Raw genomic sequence first — 12,305 nt, 5'->3', positions numbered from 1 at the left:
GGAAGACCAGTCAAATAAAAGCATTTCCCAGCAGAGACAACCAATAAAAACTGCCCTTGCTGGTGCATGAGGACCTGGGAAATCTGAAATGTCTTGGTTGGTTTCCACTCCCCAGGCCAAGATTAAAGAGGAGGTACAGTGGGAACCTTAAATAAAAAAAAAAAAAGAAAAAAGTTTGGCTAATCCAAGACATCCTTTTGTCCTACACCATAATCTTTCTCCTCGGTGTATGACTTTTAACCTGATGGGGACCCTTTTTAGTCTTCCACGATGTGGGGTTTTTATTGTTGTTGGAGATGGAGCTTAAGCGGTGTTTACAGGGCAGCGACAAAGCCCGTCTCCCCCCAGCCCGGCGGCCGGGCTCGCTCGCCCCGCTGCCCCCTTCCTGCCTCGAAGGAGGGGGAATGCGAAATGGTGGAAGAAGCCGGAGCCATTGTTCAGGAAAGTTAAAAGAGGAGCTGTCCTTGCTTGCTTGCTCAGTCATGCATACTCAATCCGGCCGGGCCCGGGTCCCTATGGAAAGGAGGAGGGCGATTCTTCCCCTCTTTTTAACATTCCTCTCCAGGCCTGGCTGTATTTAAGCTGCTTTCCCTCCGTGCCGAGGAGGAGGGAGGGGGATGGTCTGAAGTTCCTGTATATTTGCATTTTAAGCACTTCCAGCTCTGAGCAGGCCACTTTGTTCCCCCCGCGCTGCCCCGCTCTGGCAGCCCTGGCTGGGGTGCTGCTCCAGGTGGGTCGGCTTCCCTACCAAAGGAGGTTCCCCCCTGCGCCGGGTGCTCAGCCTTGGCCTCGATGGGTGTTTTTGGTCGGCGCTGGACAGGGCATTCTTCTTTGTTGCCAGCTCTAACCACTTCATCCCTTCTATGTCAGTGCTGCATTTCAAAGGGGAAAAATAGTGCCCAACTCTGGCCCTCTTAAAAAGAAACATTATCTCCTCCGCATCCTAAGGGCCTGGACTATCTCAAGGTTTGGACTTCGGGGTGTGTGTTGTTTTTTTCCCCTCTTTCCAAGACTTCCAAGCTTTCTGCTAGGAGTCTGTCACAAAAGCTGCATTGTTCACTTCAGGGAAAGCCACCACAATTGGATCTAATTGAGCCTGACACTATATCCATATTCCCCTCCTTGGAGGGAGCTGTGGGGTTTGTCTTTCCTGCATTAAGAAAAAGTTTGCAGTAACTTCTTCACTGAAAAAGAGGGTATATGTATGAACATTTTAAAGAACAGCAATTCCAGATCAGGTTCCCATTACTGTAGAAAATGTTAGTTTTCCTGGGGTAGGCAGCAGCTCCAGCCAGGGATGAGGAATGATACATCTCTTGTAAAGTAGGTTTGTTTCTGCTGGATTTGAGTGAAAATCGCATCTCATTCAGCCTCATGTTCACATGGATAATAGCGGGGCATCTATGTCTAAATATAGGGTGTTTCAGAAAGATGGACCAAGTTTCAAGGTAGTATATTTCACAATGGCAATACATTACAATTACGCAAAACTTTACAAATGCTTTCCTGTCAAAGGTAAAGGGTTACCCACCCTTTCAAGTGGTAAGAATTTCACTCATGGGTGGCTCATGGATGCAGAGATAGAGTGATTTTTAAATTGGGTCCATCTTTTTGAAACACCGTGTATAACATATGTGTCCATAAGTTCCGCAATCAGAACTAGGACAGGATTTATTTTCCTAAAAAAATCCCCAAACTTCCTCTCCCCACTTAAAAAAAAAAAAAGCCAAAAGCATAGCCCACATGGCCTGGCATGCTCTTTAAGGGGAATCCAAGCCAAAGGAAGCTGACAAGGCCAGTGTTTAGACACCCTCGCATAAATGGAGCAAGTGCTCCTCATGCCTTTCTCTCATGCCCCAGCATGACAGCACATCCTTGGGCACAGCCGCAGGCCTCCCTGTCCACTGAGGCCAGGGCTGGAGGAACACATGTGTTTACTAGGGAAGAGAAGAGTTTCTTAAAACAAATAATCCATTGCCAGTAACCATACACCAATTACCATATGACTCCTCAGGGTAACAAGGAAACTTAATTCTCACTCTCCAGCCACTCTTGAATTTTTGAACATGACTCAGTTGGCAACTGGGGTAGAAAACCATAAAAAAGCCCCGCTAGTTGGAAGTGAGCTGAGTCTCCCATCTGTGTCAGTGAGCCCACAGTGTCCCAGTGGTGGCTTTGGTGCCAACCTTCCCTGGCATGCCCAGCAAAAGCATTCCCAGTCCACCCATGTGAGCCAGTTGGGACAGCAGAGTTCCTCGCCTGTGGCCACAAAAGCTGGGGCACGAAGGATGAGCCAGGGATCTGCTTTATGGACTGGTATCTACAGGGAGCAGAAGTGCCATGCTTGAGAGGTGGTGGCAGAAAGAGGAGCCGAGCCAGAGCGATGCAAAGTGGGGGATGAAGGGACTGGGCAAGAGAGGAGGTGGCTGGGGACTGAGGGGCAGCAGTGGGGGATGCTGACTCACAAGCTGCAGCAAAGTCCCTTGCGTGTGTGGGGGTCCCTGTTCTGCTGGAGCAGCTGCTCCACTGGCTGGCTCCTCTCCCGGGGAGGCGGGATGGAAAAAGCAGTTCCACCTGGGTCCTGCTGCCCTTGGACTAGCACGCAGGAGGTCCATGCATGACAGATTTATACATTTTATACCTTCCCACCCCACGCTGCGGGTTCAGCTGAATCAGTTTGTCATGGTGATTCTGGGCTCCTTTGTTTCCCTGTTAATAAATAATGGGGTCACGGGGCAGCTGTCACGCAAACCGCCTGGGGCCTGTGCTAGGATGAGAGGTGATCTCCCTGCTAGATAGTACAGAGCTTACTACCGAACCTGCTTTTGGCAGTCAGTGAAGAGTTAAAACGAGAGCTGGGTGGCCGAGACACCCAAAGTTTTTGGAACCAAAGCTAGCAGTTAGCACAGGCTGCCATTAACAGCTCAAAGGCAGGTGTCCCTCAGATCTGGCAGCCTTGCAACCTATGTGCATGAGATACTTCTAGCAGACTGGACAATTTTTGTTTTTTCTCTCTCCTTCCTCTACCTTAAATTGCACTCTTTCTCCCAGCAGCTCTTTGAAAGTGTCTTCTGTGGAGGAAAAAGATAGTCGATAAACTCAACTGGGTGGTGCAGGCTGGACGTGAAGACCCCTCAGAACATCGGTGAGGCCCCGTGCCAGAGCCGCTGGCTGGGCTGCGTGACGCTCCCCGCCACGGCCAGCCAGCAAGGCTGTCCCGCTCAATTCCCCAGCCCCGAGCTGCACGGAAGAAAGAGCTGGAGAGGGTTCTCTGGGCTCCTGTGCCAGAACTTAAGACTCCAGCCATGTCTGGCAGGGACGGTACTGCTTCTCCCCATTCTTCAATTAAATCTACCAAATGCATTAGCTCAATGGCAGCCCAACTTGAAATATCACCGTGGAGATTTCGAAAGATCCAAATCCCATCTGTCCTTAGGGCAGAAAGATGAACGGAAATGGGATTTTCCTAAAATATTTCCTAAAATCTGGGGCGTGTTTTGGAAAGAGTGTCAAAAGTTTAATACCAGGGCCTGGACACATGCCCTGAGCAAGTATTTCCACATGAGAGGGTTACTGAGACATAAACCAAACTCCTATTCTGCTACAGAAACTAACACGGATCTAGAAATGGGCAACTCCTCCTCATTATTCTCCTTCGAGTCTTGTGTCTCCAGACAGAGCTTAGTGATTTGAAGATGAAGCAACTTCCCCTCCCAGCTTAAAAAAAGATAAACTAAAATAGAATTAAAAAAATCCAAGGTTCATCTTCTTTCTCCTTCCCCTGTTTTTCTCCCAAAGTGCCCAAACTTTACAACCCCTGGCAACTTAAGGGGCTCAGCAGGTTGGCACAGAAGGCATACAGACAGCACCACACTGCAGCCAGCAGCCTCTTTCCTCGTTTAGTGAACTAAAACGCCAAGCAGCCAGCAATAAAATCCTGCCGTTATGTCTGTTTGTGACAGCCACAGTTGCATTCCTGGTGCCCCAACTTCAGCGTGAAGCACGGGCATGCTTCAGCACTACAAACTTCTCCTGCAGCACATTGGGGAGAAGCCCCGTAAAGCCTCTTGTGCCACAGGCGAGCTGGTTTCCTCTGCTCCTCCAGCCTTGTGGAGCCGCCTGGGATGCAACGCCTGCCTCTCCACTCCAGCAAATCTCCAGCCACTTGGCCAAAGCCCCCTACATGCCACCGATCCTTGTGCGGGTTGGCCAGAGGTGATGGGGACAACGAGATCCCTTTGGCCAAACACCCAGTAAAACCAAACGGGGAGAACGTGCTAAGACCAAAAAGCACATGCTGCCTATGGTACCGCGGGGGGGTGGGTGTCTGTGTTGGCGTGGACTCGGTGAAACATCCTCAACCCCGTTCCCTATATGCATCTGCATCCCCTATATACATCCCCATCCCCTATCCGGAGCCGCACAGTCACCGGCAGCCCCAAATTTCTCTCTCCACCTCGCAGCACCTTTCGGGGACCCGTCGGCTCCCCCACCCTCCCGCCGCCGCCGCACCCGGGCCGGGGCTCCGCTTGCATGAGCGGCGCCGTTCCGCCAGGAGGCAGCATTGCCCGCTGAGTGCCGCCCGCCGGCTACCGGGTCAACCAGCCGCCCCCCTCCCGCCGCTCCCGGGCAGCCGGGGCTCCGCTGGGGCCCAAATGGGCCCCAGCGGAGCCCCGGCTGCCCGGGAGCGGCGGGAGGGGGGCGGCGAGTTGACTCATCCCAGCCCGAGGTGTCCCTGCCCCCTATTTAATTAATTACAACTTCACACGTTTTGGTTCACATGTTAATTAATTTAAAATTAAAGCACACCCCTGCACCCAGTCCAAAGGCTCCTGTGGGTTTTGCACCGCGAAACAAACAAACAAAAAAATGGGAAGAAGCCTCAGCCGGTGTAGCTGGACTGCTGGTCAACAGCACCTCATCACTGGGTGAGAGCCGGCACATACCAGTCCAAACTGTCTGCCTTCAGGAAAACACCTGTCCTAGGCTTAGTAATTCTGCCTTAAGTCTGCATCTCTTGACATCTATAGCTTGGCATTAACAATTTGTTTGGTGTTTTGTTTTGTTTTAAAGTGTGCAAGCATGAGAATGATAACAGAACAGGACTGAACGCTTGCAATTTCGGGGTTGTCCTATGCAAGGACAGGAGCTGGACTTGATGATCCTTGTGGGTCCCTTTCAACTCCAGACAGCCTAAGACTGTATTTTGGTTTCGTTTCGTTGTGCAGCACTTCCCTGTGTTGGCACGGTTACTCCATGAGGTACTTTTGTAGTTATGAAGGTATCTAGGGCTGTACGTGCATGCCCTTTTTAGCATCTAAACTTGAATAGTTTTTGGGTTTGTTTATTATTTATTTTTAATCCACTTCTCACACTGCTTCTACAGATATAGTGACAGTGCCTTTTTCAGGAGCAGCTATACCCTATAATTTACTAGCATTAATAATCAGCTTCTGCATGGCTCATTACATGCACAGATGGCAGAAAGTAAAGTGTCATCACTAATGGGGAAAGAGAGGTGGAAGCAACTTGACTAAGATTACATCCCAAATCTGGGAGCAGCCAAACAGCACCTGGCACCTACCTCTCCTATCTCCAGTCCTGCTGGATTCTGCCACTTGGAGCAGCAAAAACTGGTATGAGTTTTCCAACCTATGGTAGCCCTGGAGAGGGCGGGTCAGGACAGAGGATGAGTAAGTGAAGAGGACACCTTCCTATTCTTCTCACACCAAGCTCTGCCACTTGGAGCCTCAGAGCCCTGATGTTTGAGTGTGGGCTGTAGAAGAGCTCCCAGCAGGAAGAACTGCTCCAACAAGCCATCCCTATCTGTTCAGACCCTTCAGCTGCCACAGCTTTTATTTCAAGCCTCACCAGCCAAACACCAAGCTGACAAAAAGCGCCGCCTTGACAGCCCTGAAGGCCAACGTCCAGTCAAAACAACAGGTACGGCTCGGATTGCAGCTCTCCCAGCTGCTCTATCTACATCTTCACCAGGACTGTCCCTGCAGCGACTCTTGGGACCACCCATGCAGACCAAAGGCAGGGGCAGGACACGGTCTTTAAGGCTGTAAATGCCATCAGCCCTCATGGTTTTCTTTCCTGAGAGGCACCTGTCCATTATCAAAAAAACTCACCCAGACCACACCAAAGACCGATCCAGCGGCAGCAACTTTTGACTTCCAGACCTAGACCACACGGCGCGAGGACTCGCGCTTGGGCTACCCGCTCCCCTCCCCTCCACCAGTTTCAGACACACGGGGGGACACAGGGGGACAGCATCTCCCGCACACACCTGCTGGAGACTCAGCCAGACAGGGGGAGCCTGCATGTGAGTGGCTGGGTGTAACTTCCACCCTGTCCCTAGTGCCAAAAACAAGCATGTTAAAGCTAATCTACCCCTGTCTCAGCTCAACTGCTTTTCTGTGACTAAGCCCCTTATAATGGTTTTACTAAAATCCCCTTTTGATGGAAAAAATCCCAGCTGGAAGTTTCGGGCAGTGGCACAATGTGCAAGTCTGCGTGTCCCTTTCCCTAGTTTCACAAAAGCCTCTAATCGAGTGGAAAATTTGCTGGAGGCCAGAGGTTTAGGCCTGCAATTATTTTTTAAGGGATTATCAGGAGAGAATGGGGGTACTTACGACCCTCCCTCTCTTTGTGTTTTGCTCTGTGTCGCTTTCAGACAGGCTCAGCCAGAAACCTAAACCACCGCAGCTGGATCTAGCGAAACCAGGGCTTGGCTGGGCAGCACGCCTTCTCTATGTCCTACAGGATGGACCCTGGTCTCAGGGTGAGATGAGACTCACTCCAGCACCGTGCAATGAATGGAAACACTTTTCCACAGAAGCAACACTAGAAGTTTGTTGTTTTCTGTTTGTTTGTTTTAATAACAGCTTGAAAAAAAAACAACTGATTTCAGTCCTGTAGGTCTCACTGAACTGAAAAACCAAGGAGCAGGCAGAGACGTGGTCTAATGGACAGGCTGGCCTTTGGCTCTACAAAGCCATTATGCAGGAGGTCTTGTACAAGTCACATGCAGCAAGCTCCAAAAAAGACTTGGCACCAAAAATGTGTGTGCTACAACACCCAGCTTTTAAGGGCCTTGCTCCAAGGGTGGATCCCGGGGTTAGGGTCCTCAGTGTTTTTGCGGCCTCCAAGAAGAGTCAGACACCTCTGAGGCTCCAAAACAACTTCTTGCTGGGCATGGAGCCACCTACTGTCAGCACTCTTAGCATGGGCTGGCCAAAAGAGAAAAGCTGCTGGCTCTCCTTGCCTGAGGAGCTCTGTACCTTGCTCAGAGCTACCAGGAACTATGTTCAAACATGACCCAAAATTAGGTGCTTCTCCTCTACTGTCAAATTGCCATGCTCCCGCTTGCATGCAAGCAGCTGAGCCATACCCAGAGGAAGCAGCAACATGCCCTGTGTTAAACAGTAGTCCAAGGAAGAAGGAGACCAGCCTAATTCCTTCTTCCCTTCATGGTACTTCAAATCTAACACTCCTAGAGAAGGCATTAACCATCAGCCCTCAGGCAAAGGCCAGGAGAAAGGGCCACTCTTCATTACCCTCACATAATCCACACTACAGTGTGGATGATTATTCCAGATTTGGTGCAGAGTGGATGAAGGAAGCAATGGCTATAGAGCAGGAGGGTTTACTCTGGGGGCTTGTCTCCTTCTGAAACCTCTTGGTGTGTTGCATAAAGCAGCCATTGGATAAAATACAGAACGAAGTTTTGATTCCTGAGCCTTCCAACTGTTCAGCTGCTATGTGAGATGTTTCAAAAGAAAGCGGCAGCTGCCACTGGGTTTTGATCTTATCGTGTCCATGTGTGCTAGGTGTGCTCTGAAAATGCCTGAGGAGGCTGAGGGGACAGGATGCTTTCTTTCTGGATTGTGATCAGACTCCAGCAGTTTTGGGTAGGCACGTAAGCACAACACTTAGCACCTGAGAGGTGTAAAAATAAAAATAATGTTAAAAAAGCAAACAAAACCAGACAAACAAGGACAGAGAAAAAGGCAAATGAGGCATTTGTGGAATTCAGATGCCTCCAGGAGCTAGGTGGTGCCTAAGCTGGGGATTTTGATTTTGCAATTTGGAATACTGCCTAAATGTCTCTCTCTTTTTTTTTTTTCTCTCCTCTCTCTTGGATCAGGTCTTTTGCCCCTCTCTGCTTCATTCTCTCCACCCATACAGACACTGGTTTTGCAGTTTTAAGACAGTAAGAAAAAAAGACAAATGGCCTAGCCTGCTCATAGTCACTCATTAAGGCTGATGTGCTTCAAGGTACCCTGTACATGTCTAACTTCTGGAAGACGGATGAGTCTGCTCTCCAAGATAGCTTGAGAGCTTCACTATCCAAAGATAAGGGACTCAGAATCACCAGTAACTAGTGGTGTAGGATGTGACCTATGTGATTCACTGGTAGCACTAGAAATCTAAGGTCAGGTGAAGAGTCAGCTCCAGCTCCACCTTCTCACCCTGACAAACTGAGTGCCAGGCATAACGCCACAGAAAAGCCTCGCTCTTGGAGTCCTGAGTCTTTCTATTTATACACAGCCTGCTGTCCATGGATAACCTTGAAAAGCCCTGCTTACAGTATCACTGAGACACTGGGGACTTCCAGAGATCACCATCCAAATTCTGCACAGAGGCAGGATCAAGTATACTTGGATCATTCCTGACAAGGCTTTATCTTACCCATTCCTAAAAGTCTGCCTAAAGGCACCGCCTACAGCTCCCCTACCCAGCCACTTCTAGTTTATTTCTAATAATTTTTCTCCAGATCCACCGTAAATATTCTGTTTTTCTTGCAGATTAAGCTGTGTTTTTAATGCTCTCCACAACTGGCAACAGAAAAGAGTTGATGACTGTTCTGTTTAGGGCAACTTTTAATGGCCTGGAACGCAAGTCCTTTCCCTTAGTCCTTGCGCTCATCTCCCCGCAGATGGACCTCAAACGCAATATGCTTCAGCTCCACCTCTGTGCAGGGTTTGCCCTGTGAAGAGCCCAATTACCATGCTGCATTATACAGATAGATTTCTAAATGTGATATAAACACATCTGGAAACTATTATGATCCTCCCAAATGTCTGTGGCCTGCAAGACTTGAATCCAGAATCCTGACCTGATTTGCTCACTGGGATGTTATAAAGATTAAATATTTTACTGTATTCTTATAATACATACCATAAAGGTATTATAATGACACAACTTGCAACTTGTAAATTGTTAAAGCTTCCTTAGACATGTAGATAATCCACCCTCTGTCCCAGCGCTCCCACTACTTTATCTTACAGATACCTGCCAGCCCCGCTCCTTTATCCTCCTTACGGATGTTCTCTCACACCTCTTGATCTAACAACAGTGTTTCCCACAAGAGTCAACAGGGACTGTATTTCTGTCCCCTCGCAGAGGCCAGTGATGGAGACACGAGAGATGTGCTCAGTTCAGTGAGACTAAAGATAACCAGCGTTTCACATGCAGCTGCACAAAGTAGAATGATCTTATTTTTCTAGCATAGCTTTACGATGCAAGTGAAAAGAGGGGACTGATAGGCCATGACAACTGCAACCACTCCTGTTTGAGATGTACATTGCACCAAACTGTCCCAGCATGAGTATCACAGACCTTTAAATTTGTCAGTTCTGTCACCAGTGTAAGATGTCCCACAATCATAGAGTGGAAAAAAAATGCCTTTCCAGCTCTCAGCAGCGTAGTCATGCTGAATGTCTCTGTACTCGGCAAAGGTACGGTGCACAGGTAGGTACTGGTTTTCTGCTTGCACTATCACTGCTATTTTTGAGACAATTTTGAGCTCATCACTGAACAGAAGTACTGAGCTATAATACAGTACAGAAATAACATTGCTCATCCAGGAAATTATAACTCTGTGTCTTACACAGTGTATTGCCCTTGTGTGTAGCTATGCAAAGCAACGGCATTAGAGTGAGGCAAATAAAGAGGCTTAGAGCTTGAATTTTTAAGAGCCTAGGCACTCAGATGTCCCAGAGCACCACGGGAGCTTCTGGTGACTTGTACCTCTCAGGACAAATAACAGAATGGATTCTGTTCTGGGCTCAACACACGACTGCAGGGAAGTCCTGTCACCCCTCTGCATCTCAGCTCCTTTGTGTTTAAACTCAGAGAGGTACATACCTATGAGAACACAAAAGCTTATTTTTGGAAATGAAAAAAAAAAAAATACTTGAGACATCTGCATGGAAGTCAGAGAAATCTCAAACAGAATCACCAGTAGTCCCATGCCTGATATTCCTGTGTCAGAGCCTCCCAACACCACCAGAGGAGGTCCTGGCACATTTCTGCCCCATTCCGTACTGTTTCCCTGAAGAATGAATGGGCCTTATAGACAGAAGGGTTTCAAAACGCAGCTTGAGTGCAGTAACTGCAGACATATTGTGTCAGACAGGGGCTTTGTGTTGAAAGAACTGTCTATATATTCAGCTGTATATTGTTACAAACATTTAAAGAAGCTGCTGCATCCAAAAAGGAAGGACAAGTTCTCATTATTATGAAAGTTGGGGGGTTTCCAGGGCTGCTGGTGTGCCAGCAAACAATCCAGAGCCAGGATAGATAACCACGGTAGAACCGACAGGAAAATCTACAAGCGCCTGAGGACCACCTACGCAACATCTGCACGTCTCGTAAACCAGGTGTCGCTCCCTGGAGCACATAATTTGGGCAGGCGTTGAGTGTGCCACTCCTACCACCTCCTGGCTCCCACCAAACAATGTGACGCGTTGCCTACAGCTACGTGCAAAGCACGGAGCGCCAACCCCAGTTCAGAGAAATCTGTCATTTACCCAAGAATATGTTGTGTCAGTACAAAGCCGAGCCCACAGCTGGGAAGCAGCAGGAACATATTTGAGGTATCACGCTCACAAAGGAGGAAGAGGAAAAATACTTTGCCCACAACTGCCCAAAAGCAACTGTCAAAGTTAAGTCAAAGGCTTAAAGGGAGGCACACAGAGAAGTCAGGGGTCTGGCTCCAAAAGAGACAGGAGATTTGCACTCCAGAAAACAGGCTACAAAGCACTTTAAACGCGAAGAGTAGTTTATCCCAGCAGCAAGCTTCACGCTGCGCACAGACGGGCTTTCTTTACAGAGGCAAATGCATCTCGTCGTGCCCAGCGTCTAGCACGGCTCTGGCCACTTAGTCCATGGATCCCACTACACTTCAAGGATGGGAATATCTCTCCTCCATGCACAAGCCGTTCCCAAGAGCTAAGACTGAAATCCTGGCAGCAGTTTCCCCCTTTCTTTAAAAACAAAGGAAAGAAAAAAAAGACAAAACCAACCAACAAAAGAAAAACTAAAAAACACAATCCCTAGTCAGAAGCCTGCTACACCACAAAATGAAAAAGTGCTTTCTTCAGGAAGAAATCATATTTCTTATATCAGGTTGAAGGTGGTCATGGAACAGAGTTCAGCACATGGATGCAGTCCTGGAGGATTTTTATTTTAATAAATATGCATAACTCCAGGAGGAAAACCTCTGTCAATACAAATCCTATGGAAAATATTGCTCCTCTGGACAGAAGAGAGACCAGTTCTGTTTGTGTATTCAGGCACTGTATATATGAAGATATTTTAGAGGCCTCTATACTTAGCCATTGTGGTTTCAATATTTCCCAGGCCAGAGGTAGCTGTGTAAGCATATAGTCAGCATTGGCTCAACAAGTACTTTTAAAACCATACTATTATTACTAAGCTAGTTAAAGAAGGCTTTTGTCTTCTTTTTTTATTTGGCGGGGGGTGGGGAGGAGGTAGTCAGGGGAAGATCTGTAATTCCAGACAAAATCACTTAAAAAAACAAAAATAATTAAAAAAACCCCAAACACACCACCCTGCTAGTCCTTAGAGCAAGATGTGTTTTTTTCCAGTATCTCTTTATATTTAACTGCAGCCAGACCACTTCAGCTCATGATCTCATCCAATCTCAGCAGGATCAGGATGGTAGCGCTGGGTCTTGCTGACACTCCTGGGGAAACCAGGGTCCCCCAGGCAGCGGTGGGGGTGACTCAGGCAGCAGAGCTCCTTCCTCTGAGTCAACACTGATCCAGTGTTTCAGCATCACGCCGGAGGGCGCTGACCTGCTCGACGCGTTGTCCTTCAGAGGAAATAAATGGGTGCCCGACCACACTTGCGGTTATTAAAGACAACATGTCGCTTTACACAAACATCGGCATTTGGCTACGTGACCGCTCCCTATGTGCGTAATCACATCTCTGCCTTCCTCCACTTTCTGTCCTGAATTGTTTCAATAGCTGCTGTGTTTCGTCCAGCCC

At 48.3% G+C, this 12,305-nt stretch overlaps 1 protein-coding gene across 1 annotated transcript in view; it reads right to left on the bottom strand.

The window, feature by feature from the left end:
• The window catches only part of WNT5B (Wnt family member 5B), a 74,442-nt gene that overhangs the window by 42,658 nt on the left and 19,479 nt on the right, over positions 1–12,305 (bottom strand). The gene's annotated exons all lie outside the window — the stretch shown is intronic.

The sequence above is a fragment of the Columba livia genome, chromosome 1, assembly GCF_036013475.1.
Source record: "Columba livia isolate bColLiv1 breed racing homer chromosome 1, bColLiv1.pat.W.v2, whole genome shotgun sequence".
NCBI classification, from domain to species: Eukaryota; Metazoa; Chordata; class Aves; order Columbiformes; family Columbidae; genus Columba; species Columba livia.
The sequence above is the reverse complement of the archived record's forward strand: the minus strand, read 5'-3'. Positions and strand labels throughout refer to the sequence as shown.